The sequence below is a fragment of the Urocitellus parryii genome, chromosome 9 (genome assembly GCF_045843805.1).
Source record: "Urocitellus parryii isolate mUroPar1 chromosome 9, mUroPar1.hap1, whole genome shotgun sequence".
Lineage (NCBI taxonomy): Eukaryota > Metazoa > Chordata > Mammalia > Rodentia > Sciuridae > Urocitellus > Urocitellus parryii.
Window position 1 is genome coordinate 32,481,744 of NC_135539.1, and position 5,472 is coordinate 32,487,215.

Sequence of the window (5,472 nt, forward strand, 5' to 3'; positions counted from 1 at the left end):
AATTTGCTTATTTCTGATTAAGAATTGCTGTTTTTTTGTTGAAATTTTTTCATACATCAGTGTCCTGATTCTGTAGTTCTTTGTGGTCTCCTTTACCTCTCTGAGCATATTTAAGATCATTTAAGTCTTTTTCCAAAAAGTCTGATGGTTTTGTTTTTCTCAGGAATGTTTCTGGAGATAAATTTTGTCCCTTTGAATGAGCCATGTTTTTCCCATTTCTTGGGATTCCTTGAGATCTAGTGTTTGGAAAATGAGGCACCTGAAAAAACAGCCATGTCTTAAGTCTGAAGAGAGGTGTGGAAACCTTCACTCATTAGCAGGGGGTGTTCTGACAGGTGCTATCGCCAAGGTGATGGCCTAGTCTAGGGTCCTTTCTGGACACATGCTCTGCTTTGGGCCTCTGTGTCAGCACCCTCTTTCACTGGTACCCATATCCATAGCTGCTTTTAAACATCTTAATTTCTCACCTGCACTTCTTGAGGTCCTTTGCCCAGTCTCCTGTCCCAAGTACCCAAGCTCTGTAGCCCCCTGGCAGCTCTTAGGTGGTGGCGCCTGCCACTGTCCTCCGAGGCATTGCCAGCCTGCAATCTGAACCATGCCATGTTTCCTGGCTAAAGTAAGTCAGGAAACAGAAACCAGCCCCTTGGGAAGCCCACAGAGAAGCTGAGACATTGCAAGTAAGTTCTGTTCCCTTCCTTCCTTGTGATGCAAGAGAGGAAGCTAGGAATTGGGTCAATAAAAATGCTACAAAGGCTTGGGTTTGTGCACTTCAGGATGGCCCACAAAATGGAATCAACAGCAAAGAAGATGTTTAAAGGAATTTTAGTAGCTGAATTGATGGGCATTTTTGGAGCTTATTTTTTGTTTAATAAGATGAATACAAGTCAAGATTTCAGGCAAACAATGAGCAAGAAATTTCCCTTCATCTTGGAAGTTTACTATAAAGCCATCGAACAGTCTGGAATGTATGAAATCAGAAGGCAAGATCAAGAGAAATGGTTGAATAGCAAAAATTAAGATCATCATGTTCAGCCTCCCATCTGAGCTGTTTGAGAGGAGAAGAAAGATGAGTTTAATCCCATTATAGACTCTGGACTACCACAGAACATCCTACCAAGTAACAGGAACTTCAGGTCTGCTTTGGCCTGTGGCTTCCCACCCACTATGCAAACCCACTCCTTGTTCGTTGCTCTTCTGTTTTTATTGTCAAAGATTAATATTTTACAAATAAATGACTAAGGAAGGAAAAGGAAAAAAAATGCTACAAAGTTTCCGTTTTGACTCTGGCTGGGGTGCTCACCTCCCTGTGGCAGGCCTTGACTTTCTAGAGCTCCTAGGAAGGCATTTCCATAGGGGGAATGAAGGCCTTGAGTTTCCCATCTGCTATCTCCAGTCTCTTGACTGGAAAAGTTTAATCTACTTCAGTAATTACGGGTAGGGGCAACTGGAGACGGGTACGGGTTGTTTCTCTCCATCATTTTTTTGATCTAGTTCATTTTGTATAGTGACATGGAGATGATATTACACCTAGCATGCTAACATGACACACTCAAATCTGAATTATACCAATTTAACTTCAATAACACACAAAACCTATGCTCCTAGCATCTCCCTTTACTGCTAACTGATGTCACTAATTACTTTATAATGCACTGCATCACCAGTAACATGTTAGCACTTGTTAATGCATTTGTTTTGTAAATCATGTATAAATAAAAAATCAAAATTATAGTACTAGCATTTATAATTGCCCATCTATATACTGCAGATTGTTATTTTTTTCTTACAGCTTTGAGTTACTGTCTAGTGCTGCTTTTATTTTTTTGTTACCATAACTTTTTAAAAAAAAAAATTAGATCTTTATGGTTGTACATAGTAGTATTGGGTTCATTGCGACAAACTTGGGCACTCAAGTTGATTTCAGCTGCCTTTCCCCCCGTCCTCCCCCCTCCCCTTCTTCTCTACTAGATAGACTTCCTTTCACTCATCTGTGAATTTGTATTTGAATTAGGTTCTTTATGAAATCTTGCCCTTATCTGCTCCTCTCCCTTATTTTATTCTCGATTCCGCATATGAGAGAGAACTTTCAACCTTTGAGTTTCTGAGTTTGGTTAATTTCACTTAGAGTAATAGTCTCCATTTTTATCCATTTACTGAAAATGCCATAATATCCTTCTCTTTTTTTTGAGAGAGAGAGAGAGAATTTTTTAATATTTATTTTTTAGTTTTCAGTGGACACAACATCTTTGTTTGTATGTGGTGCTGAGGATCGAACCCAGGCCGCACGCATGCCAGACGAGCACACTACCGCTTGAGCCACATCCCATCTTTTTAATGGCTGAGTAGAACTCCTGTGTGTGTGTGTGTGTGTGTGTACACACATATATATACATGTATACACACATATGTATATCACAATTTCTTAATCTATTCACCTATATCTGGGTTGATTCCATAATTTAGCTAAACACTGATGTGGCTGTGTCACTGTAGTATGCTGATTGGAGTGGGGATAGCTGGATCACACGATGGTTCCATCCCTAGTTTTTTGAGGATTCTCCAAACTGCTTTCCAAAGTGGTTGTTGGTAGGACTGCAAACTAGTACAATGTACACGTGTTCCTCTCCCCACAACCTCGCCAGCATTGTTGTTTGTGTTCTTGATCATTGCCATTCCAACTGGAGCGAGAGAGAATCTTAATGTAGTTTTGAGTTGCATTTCCCTGACTGCTAGAAATGTTGAACACTGTTTCATGTATTTATGGCCTTTTGCGTTTCTTCTATTGAGAAGTTTCTTTTTGGTTCTTTTGCCTACTTGTTAGTTGGGTTATTAATTTTTTGTAGAGTTCTTTGTATGTTCTGGATATTAATCCCCAATTGGAGGAGGAGCTAGCCAAGATCTCCTCCCATTCTGTAGGCTCTCCTAATCTCCTGTTTCCTTAGCAGTGCAGAAGCGTTTAGTTTAATGGCATCTCACGTATTGATTGTTGATTTTATTTCTTGTGCTTTGGGGGTCTTGTTAAGGAATTTCTGTGCCAGCACCTATATGGATGAATGTTGGCTCTATGTTTTCTTCTAGCAGTTGTAAGTTTTCAGACCTAATTTCTAAATCTTTGGTCTATTTCAATTTGAGCTTGCTACAGGGTAAAAGATGGGGGTCTGATTTCATTTTTCTACATATAGCCAGCCAGTTTTCCTAGCAGAGCACCATTTGTTAAAAAGGCCATCTTTTCTCCAAGATATTATTTTTGGCACCTTTGCTGGATATCAGATGGCTCTAGGTTTCTTCCTGTCTTCTATTCTGTTCCACTGGTCATCATGTCTATTTTGATGACAGTGCTATGTTTTGTTACCACAGCTCTGGAGTGTAGTTTTATATCAGGTGTTGGGAAGCCTCCTGCTTTGGCTATTCTGGTTCTCTTATTCTTCCAAATGAATTTAATAATTGTTTTTTTGATATTTCTGTGAAGAATGTCATTGGTATTTCGATGGGGATTGCATTGAATCTGTATATTGCTTTTGTATATGGCCATTTTGACAGTATTAATTCTGCCTGTTCAAGAACATGGATTGTTTTTCCATCTTCTAAGGGCTTCAGTTTCTTCAGTGTTCTATGATTTTCACTGTAGAGCTCTTTTACCTCCATGGTTAATTTCCAAGTGTTTTCTTTTTTTTGGGGGGGGGCAGTTTACTGTGAATGGAATGGTTTTCCTGATTTCTTCCTTGACTGAATCACTCTTGGAGTATAGGAAGGTTATTGATTTATGGGTGTTGATCTTATGTCCTACTTTGCTAAATTCATTTCTAAGCTCTAGAAATCTGGTGGAGTAATTGGGTGCATCAACATGTATAGGAACACAATTGATTTATGGGTGGTTAATTTTATATCCTGCTACTTTACTGAATTCTTTGAATTTACTATGGTTTTATCTTCTTGTTGGACTGTTCCCTTTGCTAAGATGTAATGTCCTCCTTGTCTCTTTTATTTATTTGTTCATTCATTCATTCATTTTAGTTATACATGCCTGTATAACTAGACTTATTTTGACACATCATAATACATGAAGTATAACTTCCCATTCTTCTGGTTGTACCTGATGTAGAGTTACACTGGTCATGTAATTATATATGTGCATAAGGTAATAATGTCCGATTCATTCTACCTACCCCCATACCCCTCTCCTCCCTTTACTCCCCTCTATCTAATCGAGTACCTCTATTCTTCCCTAGCCCACCCTCTTATTTTTAGTTAGCATCTGCATAAAGAAGAGAAATTCAGCTTTTGATTCTTTGGGATTGGCTTATTTCACTTAGCATGATAGTCTCCAGGGCAATAATTTCATTCTTCTTTATGGCTGAGTAACATTCCACTGTGTATATATAACACATTCATCTATGGGGGGGCACCTAAGTTGGTTCCATAGCTTTGCTGTTGTGAATTGAGCTATTTGAACATTGATGTGGCTGTGTCACTAAATATGCTGATCTTAAGTCCTTTGGGTATATGCTGAGGAGAGGGATAACTGAAATGGTGGTTCTACTCCAAGTTTTCTGAGGAATCTCCATACTGCTTTTCAGAGTAGCTGTACCAGTTTACAGTCCCACCAGCAATGTATGAGTGTACTTTCCCCCACATCCTTGCCAACATTTATTGTTACTTGTAGAGTGAGATGATATTTCAGTGTAGTTTTTAATTTGCATTTCTCTAATTGCTAATGATGTTGGACCTTTTTTTTTTCATGTTTGTGGACCATTCGTATTTCTTCTTCTATAAATTGTCTGTTCAGTTCCTTTGCCCATTTATTGACTGGGTTATTTGTTTTCTTTGGTATTAAGTGTTTGAGTTCTTTATATATCCTGGAGATGAATGTTGTATCTGAGGTGCAGGTCTCAAAGATTCTCTTCCATTTTGTAGGCTCTCTCTTCATGTTGATTGTTTCCTTTGCTAAAAAGAAGCTTGGTACGATACCATTTATTCTTGATTTTACTTCTTTTGCTTTAGGAGTAAGTATTGTTGAGGGAGTCGGTTCCTAAGGTAACATGATGGAGAGTTGGCCCTACTTTTTCTTCTATTAGGTGCAGGGTCTCTGGTCTAATGCCTAGGTCCTTGATCCACTTTGAGTTGAATTTTGTGCAGAGTGAGAAATAGGGGTTTAATTTCATTTTATTACATATGGATTTCCAGTTTTCCCAGCACCATTTGTTGAAGAGGCTCTTTTCTCCAAAGCATGTTTATCGTGCCTTTGTCTAGTATGAGATAACTATTCATATGAGTTTGTCTCTGTGTCCTCTATTCTGAACCACTGATCTTCATGTCTATTATGGTGCCAAAACCATGCTTTTGGGGGCCAGGCAGGCACTGGGGATTGAACTCAGGGGCACTCACCCTCTGAGCCATATCCCCAGCCCTATTTTGTATTTTATTTAGAGACAGAGGTCTCACCAAGTTGCTCAGCCCTTGCTTTTGCTGAGC

General features: G+C 39.0%; 1 pseudogene; it reads left to right on the plus strand.

Annotated features, from left to right (window-relative positions):
* The first annotated feature begins 758 nt into the window (after positions 1-758).
* LOC113193581 (protein CEBPZOS pseudogene) lies at positions 759-1,049 on the plus strand (annotated as a pseudogene).
* Positions 1,050-5,472: the final 4,423 nt, after the last annotated feature.